The sequence below is a fragment of the Chrysochloris asiatica genome, unplaced genomic scaffold, assembly GCF_000296735.1.
Source record: "Chrysochloris asiatica unplaced genomic scaffold, ChrAsi1.0 scaffold00467, whole genome shotgun sequence".
Classification (NCBI taxonomy): Eukaryota; Metazoa; Chordata; class Mammalia; order Afrosoricida; family Chrysochloridae; genus Chrysochloris; species Chrysochloris asiatica.
Window position 1 is genome coordinate 1047494 of NW_006408985.1, and position 10248 is coordinate 1057741.

Here is a 10248-nt window from a genome sequence, read left to right on the forward strand (position 1 = left end):
TTCTGCTGTGCATGGGGTCGCTATGAGTCGGTTCCGACTAGATGGCACCTGACAACAACAACAACATTAATGTTTTCCTGATTACCACTAGCTAATGTGATTTCCACTTTCTTGTCAATTATACTGAGAAAAGTAAATGGAATGACTTAAAATTAATTGACAGGATTTTCTGTTCCAAACCAAATGTTCATGTTTTGGGGAACAAAGATGTGGCAAATATCTTGGGCTTAATGTTAAGCATCATCATGCAATACCACACAAAGTATTAATTTCACCTATGTTCTAAACTGCTACTGACTCCAATCCATGGAAAACACATGTAACACAGACAGAAACGTCCAGTTCAATGCTATCTTCAGAACTTTTGATAGGACTGTTAGCATTGTATTAACCTTTGTGTATTCTGAGTGCATTTCACTTTGCAGAGCTAAGATGAAATCAGGAGCATCATACAGAAAGAAAGGTAAAGATGATTTAAGAGGGCAGAAAGAAGGAAAATAACAAAATGGATGTCAGAAGAGACTCTGAAACTTGTTCTCCAGTGTAGAGATGCTAAAGCAAATGGAAGACGTGAGGAGGTCCAAGACCTAAATATTAGTACACATTCCAAATTGAGGTGACCCAATGGAAAGAAGAAATCATGGGAAGATATCAATAATATCCCATACAAGCAAAATATTCTAAAGGTAATTAAAAAATGGCTCAAGCCAGAAAATTTAGAGCGTTCCAAAGGAGCTCTGGTAGCATAGTGGTTACAAATCAGGCTGCAAGCCGCAAGGTCAGCAGTTTGAAACTACCAGCGGTTCCGCGGGAGAAAGATGAGGTGGTCTGTTCCGGTAAAGATTTACAGCCTCGAAAACCCTGGGTAGGGTCGCTATGAGTCGGAACTGACTCCACTGCACATAACAACAACAACAAGCCATAGAAAGAAGAGGACCTGAAACAAGGGATATCATTGCTGACATCAGTTAAATCTTGGCTGAAAGTAAAGAATCCTTTAAATAGTTTTCCAAGGAATGACTGATGAATTTGAACTGCTGAACTTGTGATTCAAAACAACCTTGCAATTCATTGCATTAATCCATAACTGTATAAATTCCAGATTTCAAATATTCAATGATTAAGCAATATTAAGCAAACTGTTTAAAACTGAAGTCCTAGGATAGAATCACAAAGAAAATAAGGTATAGGAATATTTGTTGTTTTAGTCAGGTGCCATAGAATCGGTAACTACTCATAGCAACCCAATGCACAACAGAACAAAACACTGCCCGATCCAGGGCCAACCTCACAATTGTGGCTACACTTGAGCCCATTGAAGCTGCCACTTTGCTAATCCATCCCACTGGGGTCTTCCTTTTTTCTCTGACTCTCCACTTTACCAAGCATGATATCCTTCTCCAACAACTAGTCCCTCCTGATAATATGTCTGAAGGATGAGACAGTAAGTTTGGCCATCCTGGCCTCCAAAGGAGCACTCTGACTGCACTTCTTTCAACACAGATCTGTTAATTCTTTTGGTAGCTCATGGCACTCTGAATATAATCCTCCAACACCTTAACTGAAAAGCAGTAATTCTTCTATGGTCTTTCTTATTCACTCCCCTGCTTTCACATGAATATGAGGTTATTGAAAATACCATGGCTTGGATCAGGTGCACCTTAGTCCTCAAGCTGACATTTTTGCTCTTCAACACTTTAAAAAGGTCTTGTGCAGCTGATTTGCCTAATGTAATACGTCGTTTGATTCCTTGAGGGCTGCTTCCATGAGTGTTGATGGTTGATCCAAAAAGAATGAAGTCCTTGACAAATTCAATCTTTTCTCAGTTGATAAGAATGTTGTTTATTGGTTCAGTGATGAGGATTTCTGTTTTCCTTACACTGAGATGCAATCCATACCGAAGGTTGTGGTCTTTGATCTTCATCAGTAAATATCTTAAGTCCTTTTTTCACTTTCAGCAAGCAAGGGTGTATCATCTGCATATTGTAAATTGTTAATGAGTCTTCCTCCAATCCTGATGCCACATTTTTCTTCTAGAACTCAGCTTCTCAGATTATTTGCTCAGCATACAGGTTGAACAAGTAAGGTAAAAGAATACAACCCTATCACACACCTTTCTTAATTTTAAACCGTTCAATGTTCCCATGTTCTGTTCGAACAACTGCCTCTTGGTCCTTGTACAGATTCCTCATGAGCACATTAAATGTTCTGGAATACACATTCTTTGCAATATTTTCCATTGTTTGTCATGATCCACACAATTTAAAACCTTTGTGTAGTCAATAAAGCACAAGTAAACATCTTTCTGATATTCTCTGCTTTCAGCCAAGATCCTTTGGACATCAACAATGATATCCCTCATTCCATGGCTTCTTCTGAATCCAGCTTGAACTTCTGGAAGGTCTCTGTCAATGTATGTTTTCAGCTGTTTCTGTATTACCTTTAGTAAAACTTTACTCACATGGGATATCAAAGATAATGTCTGATGATTTCCACATTCAATTGGGTAACCTCTGTTTAGAATGGGCACAAATGTGGATCTCTTCCGATAAAATTTCTTGGCACAGAGGAATGAATGCGTCCTGTGCTGCCTCACTTTCTTGAAAGATTTCAGTTTTTATCCCATCAATTCCTTGTGCCTTGTTCTTTGCCAATTCCTTCAATGCACCTTGGACTTCCTCCTTCAGTGTCATTGGCTCTTGATCATATGCTATCTCTTGAAATGGTTGAACATTGACCATTTCCTTTTTGTACAGTGACTCTGTTTATTCCTTCCATCTTCTTTAGTTGGTTTCTGCATCATTCAATAATTTTCCTAGAGAATCCTTCAATAATGAAAGTCAACACTTTAATAGGAGTAGTAGGATACACACACACACACACACACACACACACACACACACAATGAAGAATAAGGAGAGATGAAGTGTTGAGGTCCTATGTCGGGTTCTAGCCTTGACAAGGAAGTGTGGATGTCACAAAGAAGGGAGATCTGGCGGTGAAAGGGATAGAGACAGAGAGAGATGAAATATATACAAAAAAAAAGACACACAGATATGATGCAAGCTGGCAGGTAGACAGATCTGCAAACATATTGCCTAGCATTGCCCAGCATTGCACAGCATTGCATGCAGAACTCACTGCACCTCAGCCTTTTATTCTCTTTTTTGGGGAGGGATTTATTACAAAGGAAGGATGTAATTCACAAAGGGAGGATGTTACAAAGGGAGGATGTGATTAATCATTCAAAACAGGACATAATGATTCACAGGAACAACTTTCAAGATATTTTCACAGTTTTTTCTTAACAATCTAACATTTTTATTTTTACAGAAAAAAGGTTCAATCAAGCTTTTATATATTAATTTTTAGGCTTAAATGATCTAGAGTAGCGACGTATGGTTTCTTAAGGATACATAACATAAAGCAAGGTTCCTGAAAGGAGCCAAGCTGTCTCTATACACTTTGCAAACTTTTGTTTGTGAGCAAGATCTCAGGCACTGGGCTTCATTTATCTATACCTAAAATGCTACATTGTTCTTAATTATCACATTCCTATATACTTTCAGGAGGAAGAAGAGCATCTGGGTTAAACTGATTATATTCAGATGTGGTTCAATGGGGCTGCCACTGATCAACCCAAGGTGTGCGTATGCTGTCCCCAGCAATGAAGAGTTCAGATGACAAAACTATTGGACAAAGAAGCTGAAACTTATATACGTAACTCTATTATAATCAACATAATTTTAGCATACATCTCTTAAATTGATTTACATCCATAGGTAAAAAATACTACAATCACTGTCTCATTCAGTTTTATTAAAGGAAGCAACACATTTTCTAGTGTGATATGTGTAGTAACATGTTATTTTAATCAGCATTATTAAACTAGCTGGATGTTTTTGTGACTTAAGTGCATTCAGCTTAATGCATGTCAGTTAATACAATTTTTGCAAAGCACTATCAGGGACCATTTAAACATGGCAAATAGCCAATAATACACTCAACAAAGTTTTTCTTGTTTCTTTTCTTTTTAAAGTTAATCTATCCATCTCTTAAATTAGATTAGATAAGTTATGCAATCAAACAGAACTACTTCCAGGATGTTTATTTTATTTAGAAAATGGACAGGGATAATAATTTTGACATGTAAATTTTAATGCTGTTGACAAATTATATTATCCCCTATTGGTATTTTATTCAGATATGTTTTTGTAACATTCATACTTTTATTTATATTTTGATATTTAATATAAATATAAAATATTGTTATATTATTTTCACTTATAACACTTCAAAAGGAGCCCTGATAGTGTGATCGATTACAAGTTGGCCTCGTAATAAGCTTGAATCTAGTTGTCACTCTGAGGGTGAAAGATGAAACGTTCTACTCCTGTATAGATTACAGCTGCAGAGACTCTATACAGACTCAACAGCACATAACCACCATAATACTTCAAATAAAATAAAACAAAATAACTAATCAGTTTGTTATTGTTGTCAGGTATTGTCAACATGGTTCTGACTCATAGCAACCCTCTGTGTGACAGAATGAAACACTGTGCAGTTCTGCATCTTCATCACAATTGTTGTATCTGAACCCACTGCTGCTGCAACTGTGTCAGTACATATCCTTGAGGAGTCTTCCTCTTTTTTGGTGACATTACCAAGCATTATGTCATTCTCCTTGTTTGATCAACTTATTTTGTGTTCATTGTGATATATGTCCTTATGTAACATAACTATATAAAGAAAAACCAAATAAAGCATAATAGAAAATTACTTGATCACATCTGAAGAAAGGAAACAAAAATATTATGTGCTAAAATTGATATATTTTTGCAAATCACCTGATAAGTGAAAATGATAGCAAATTTATATACTAAATCTCTTATAACTGCATTATTTCAAGTCTAATTTTTTACATATATTCATAAATGATCCTGGAATTAAAAGTAGCCAAGAAATTACCTAAAGGAAAAATTATTACTCATAATAAAGAACAGTTACCAAAACATTATTAACAACCAAAAATATAATTAAAACTTTCATGGGAATGGGTCAAATTAGAAATACAATTTTTATTCACTCAATTAATTCTTTTCACATACATTACCTGAACTGTATTAAGAAATCAATATGTAAAATTAAAGTTAGCAAAGTATTATGCAACTCCATTCTGCAAGATATGATGGGGATTCGTTTGAGTTCCCCGCCCGCCACCCGCCATCCTCCTTCCATTCTCTCATTAGTCTGCCACCGCTTCCTCAGCAACCTGCCATCGCTTTGAACGCCTGACCCGCAGAGCAGTGTCCTTGGCGCAAAGAGGCCGGACTTGGAGTTGCCGCAAGAGTGCCTTTCATCTGAGAAGTTCAAGGTATTTTATAGAACTTCTGCCACACAGACTGTGCATCTCACGGTACAATTGTAAGTGATGGCTGCCATCAGGAAGAAACTGATGATTTTTGGTGATGGGACTTGTGGCAAGACCTGCTTGCTCATAGTCTTCAGCAAGGATCAATTTCCTGAGGTGTGTGTGCCCACAGTGTTTGATAACTATGTGGCAGATATTGAAGTGGATAGAAGGCAGGTAGAATTGACCTTGTGGGACACAGCTGGGCAGGAAGATTATGATCGTCTGAGGCCCCTCTCTTACACAGACACTGATGTTATACTGATGTGTTTCTCCATTGACAGCCCTGATAGTTTTCTTTTAAATCCCAGAGAAATGGACCCTGTAAGTCAAGCATTTCTGTCCCAAAGTGTCTATCATCTTGGTTGAGAATAAGAAGGATCTTCGGAATGATGAACACACAAGGCCAGAGCTAGCCAAGATGAAGCAAGAGCTGGTCAAACCTGAAGAAGGCACAGATATGGCAAATAGGATTGGTGATTTTGGGTACCTGGAGTGTTCAGCAAAAACAAAAGATGGAGTGAGAGAGGTTTTTGGAAAGGCCACGAAAGCGGCTCTGCAAGCAGACGTGAGAAGAAAAAATCTGGGTGCCTTGTCTTGTGAAACCTCGCTGCAAGCACAGCCTTTATGCGGTTAATTTTGAAGTGTGTGATTACTGGCCTTTTTCATATATCTATAATTTACCTAAGATTACAAATCAGAAGTCATCTTGCTACCAGTATTTAGAAACCAACCATGATTATTAATGATGTCCAACCCCTCTGGCTCACTAAGGCCCCTCTGACACTGATCTAACAGCCCCGCTCTGCACTCCCACCTGACACACCAGACGCTAATTCAAGAAATTTCTTAACTTCTTGCTTCTTTCTAGAAAGAGAAAAAGTTGGTAATGTTTGTGAATTAGGCTGTAACTACTTTATAACTAATATGTCCTGCCTATTATCTGTCAGCTGCAGAATACTCTGGTGAGTCACTACTTCAGAACTTTTCTCATAGGTGTTTTCATTGGCACAGCTCTGAATTGTGTATCCAGTTTTTTGAAAATGTACTCAGCCAGAAAGGCCCAGATCCATGCAGCTGTGGCAAAGTTATAGTTCTGTGGTTTCATGTTAGTTACCTTAAAGTTACTGTGTAATTAGTGCCACTTATTGTATGTTACCAAAAATAAATATATCGACACCAGACTAAATGTGGTATTTTTTGTAGAATTGGATTTCCTAATACTGATATTTATCATCTCTGCAGAAAGTGGTTTTTTTTTTGTTTGTTTTTTTGTTTTTTTAAAGAAAAGAAAGTGTATTTGAAAATAAAAGCAGATGGAAAATTCCTTTTAAAAAAAAAAAAAAAAGATATAATGGATGGCTTAGAGTTATGAGATAAGCCTAAAGAATACCAATGTTCTAGAGATGGAAGATAAATAAAAAAAATATTACTTTAAACATTTATTTATGCCACTATAAATACAGGTTAGCCATCAAGGAAGGAGGGGAATGTCATATCAGACATAGTAAAAGGACATACACATTATGAAGATGTAAGTAAAGCAGAGTGAGTCAGGAATTCCAATTAATTCAATATGACTTCAGGTCAGCAAGTTTAAGCAACAGTAGTGAGCCTAAAATGAGATAAGTAGACAAAGTCCAGATCACATAAGGGGTTTGGATTTTATCCTAAAAGCAATAAAGAGCTATTTGAGTGGTTTAAATGCAGCATGTAAATAACAAGATTTATAAATTAGATTCAATTTATTAGAATGTTTTGGAGGAAGCCATTTTTAAGAATACATATCTAAGTCAAATTCAATAAAATCTGCTATTCAAAATTTAACAATGTTCGTTCATCAGAATAGTGTACCTATGATATTCACCTCAACATGTCTGTAAGTTTATCTTACTGTGGTGGATTAGCAAATCTAGCATCCCAAGTAAGTACCTTGAGACATTCTACTCTGCAAATAAGCCTCTTACCCATATTCACCCATCCTTCCTTGCTCCATGTACTGGGAAGCCCTCTACTCTATCTTACGCTCTTGATTTTATTTATGGTGCTGCTCCCCTGCTATTCTTCTGAAGTCACTGTTTTCTGACCCTACATCAAGTAGGTTCAATGCACAGGGAACTTGGGGTCCAAGAAACCCACTCTAACCCTGACTCTTCATCCGTGATGGTAGTGAGACCCCTTTCTTACTTCTGATGCAGTTTATTTTGTATCCACATTAGAGTTCCAAATTTTCAAAATAAACCTTATTAAAAACCACTCACAAATGAATCATAAAATCCATCTGTATCTACACTCAACTTCTCTTACCCAGACACATAAGGGAAAGAGTTTACAGATTATGGCTAGAAGAAACATTAAATATTTCACTGTACTGCAGCATGGCATGATGATTATCATTCCTTATGTCACAGGAATTTGGGCTGAAAGTAGAGAATACCAGAAATACGCTTCCTTGCATTTAATTCACTATTCAAAGACGTTCAACTATGTGATCACTAACAAATTATGGATGTATTTTCAAGAATAGGAATTTCAGTAGGAATTATAGAACACTTAATTGTGCTCCTCTGGGAACTAGTTGAAAAGCCAGTCACTTGAACAGAGCAAGGGGATATTAGTGATTTAAAATTAGGAAAAATATGTGTGAAAGTGATGAATACTTTAGGCATATTTATTCAATCTGTATGCTGAACAAATAATCTGAGAAACTTGAACTATGTAATGAAGAACATGTCATCAGGATTGGAGAACGGTTCATACAGAGAACTTGCAATATGCAGATTTCACAACCCTGCTTGCTAAAAGCAAACAGAACCTGAAGCACTTACTGATGAATTACCAAAGAATGAAGCCTTTAATAAGGCTTACAACTCAATATTAAGAAAATCAAAATCCTCACAACTGAGTCAGTAAATAATATCCTGATAAATAAAAGATTGGTGTTTTTATGAAATTTATTTTACTTGAATCCACAATAAATGTTCATGGAAGCAGTGGTCAAGAATTCATAGATCATACACGTATTTGGCAAAATTCCTCCAAAAGACCTCTTAAAAGAACAAAGACATTAGTTATAAAACATAGGTGCATCTGACCTGAGACAGGGAATTTTCAGTTGGTTGATATGTGTTTGACAGCAGGAAAATGAGTAAGAGAGACGTTTATAAGTAAGAACCAAATCTTTTAAATTATGATTTTGAGAAAGAAGAGTATTGAAAGTACCGTGGACTATCAGAAAAACTAACATATCTGTTACAAGAAAAGTACAATCACAATGCTCCTTAACATTGACAAAGATAAGGCTTTGGCTTATGTATTTTATACATGTCATCAGGAGATAGTTTTGCTGTTGTTGTCAGGTGCCGTCGAGTCGGTATCAACCCATAGTGACCTTATGCACAGCAGAAAGAAACACTACCCAATCCTGGGCCAACCTCACTACTGTTGCCATGCTTGAGTCCATCAATGTTGCCACTTGGCCAAGCCATCTCGTTGGTGGTTTTCTTCTTTTTCTTTGACTCCCAATCTTACCAAACATGATATCCTTCTACAGTGACTGGTCCCTCCTGACAACGTGCCCGAAGTATGAGAAAGGAAGTTTAGCCATCTAGGCCTCCAAGGAGTACTCTGGCTGCATTTCGTCAAAAACAGATCTATTGGTTCTTTTGGCAGCCCACGGCACTTTCAATATTCTCCTCCAACACCCAAACTCAAAAGTATCAATTCTTCTATGGTCTTCCTTATTCACTGCCCAGCTTTCACATGCATATGAGGTTATTGAAACTACCATGGCTTGGGTCAGGTGCACCTTAGTCCTGAAGCTGACATCCTTGCACTTCACACTTTAAAAAGGTTTTGTGCAGCAGATTTGCTCAATGCAATACATCATTTGATTTCTTGAATGCTGCTTCGGTGAGTGTTGCTAGTTGATCCAAGAAGAATGAAGTCCTTGACAACTTCAATCTTTTCTCCTTTGATAAGAATGTTGTTTATTGGTCCAGTGGTGAGAATTTTTGTTTTCTTTACATTGAGCTCTAATCCATACTGAAGGCTGTAGTCTTTGATCTTCATCAGCAAATATTTTTAGTCCTCTTCACTTTCAGCAAGCAAGGTTGTATTACCTGCATATCGCAGGTTTTTAATGAATCTTCATCCAAAACTGATGCCATGTTTTATTTCATATAACCCAGTTCCTCAGATTATTTGCTTAGCATACAGGTTTAATAAGTATGGTGAAGGAATACAACCTTGTTGAACACCTTTTTAAATTTTAAACCATTCAGTGTTCCCATGTTCTGTTAGAACAAGTACTTCTTGGTCCATGTACAGATTCCTCATAAGCATAATTAAGTGTTCCAGAATATTCATACTTCGTAATGTTGTCCATAGCTTGCTATGATCCACACAATTGAAAGCCTTTGCGTAGTCAATTAGGCACAGGTAAACATCTTTCTGATATTATCTGCTTTCAGCAAAGATCCATTGGACATCAGCAATGATATCCCTTGTTCCACGGCTTCTTCTGAATCCAGCTTGAACCTCTGGAAGTTCTCTGTCAATGTACGATTGTAGCCATTTCTGTATTACCTTTAGCAAAACTTTACTCACATGGGATATCAAAGAGATAGTCCAATGATTTCTGCATTCCGTTAGGTCACCTCTCTTTGGAATGGGCACAAATATGGATCTCTTCCAATCAGTCGGCCAGATAGTTGTCTTCCACATTTCTTGGCAGAGAAGAGTGAGTGCCTCCTGTGACATTATGTTTACTAAAGAAGAAGGTCAATGATAAAGAGGGAGACCAAATTAACCGATGACACAGTGACAACAACAAT

General features: G+C 37.0%; 1 pseudogene; it reads left to right on the forward strand.

The window, feature by feature from the left end:
* Positions 1-5434: 5434 nt before the first annotated feature.
* Positions 5435-6016, forward strand: LOC102817115 (annotated as a pseudogene).
* Positions 6017-10248: the final 4232 nt, after the last annotated feature.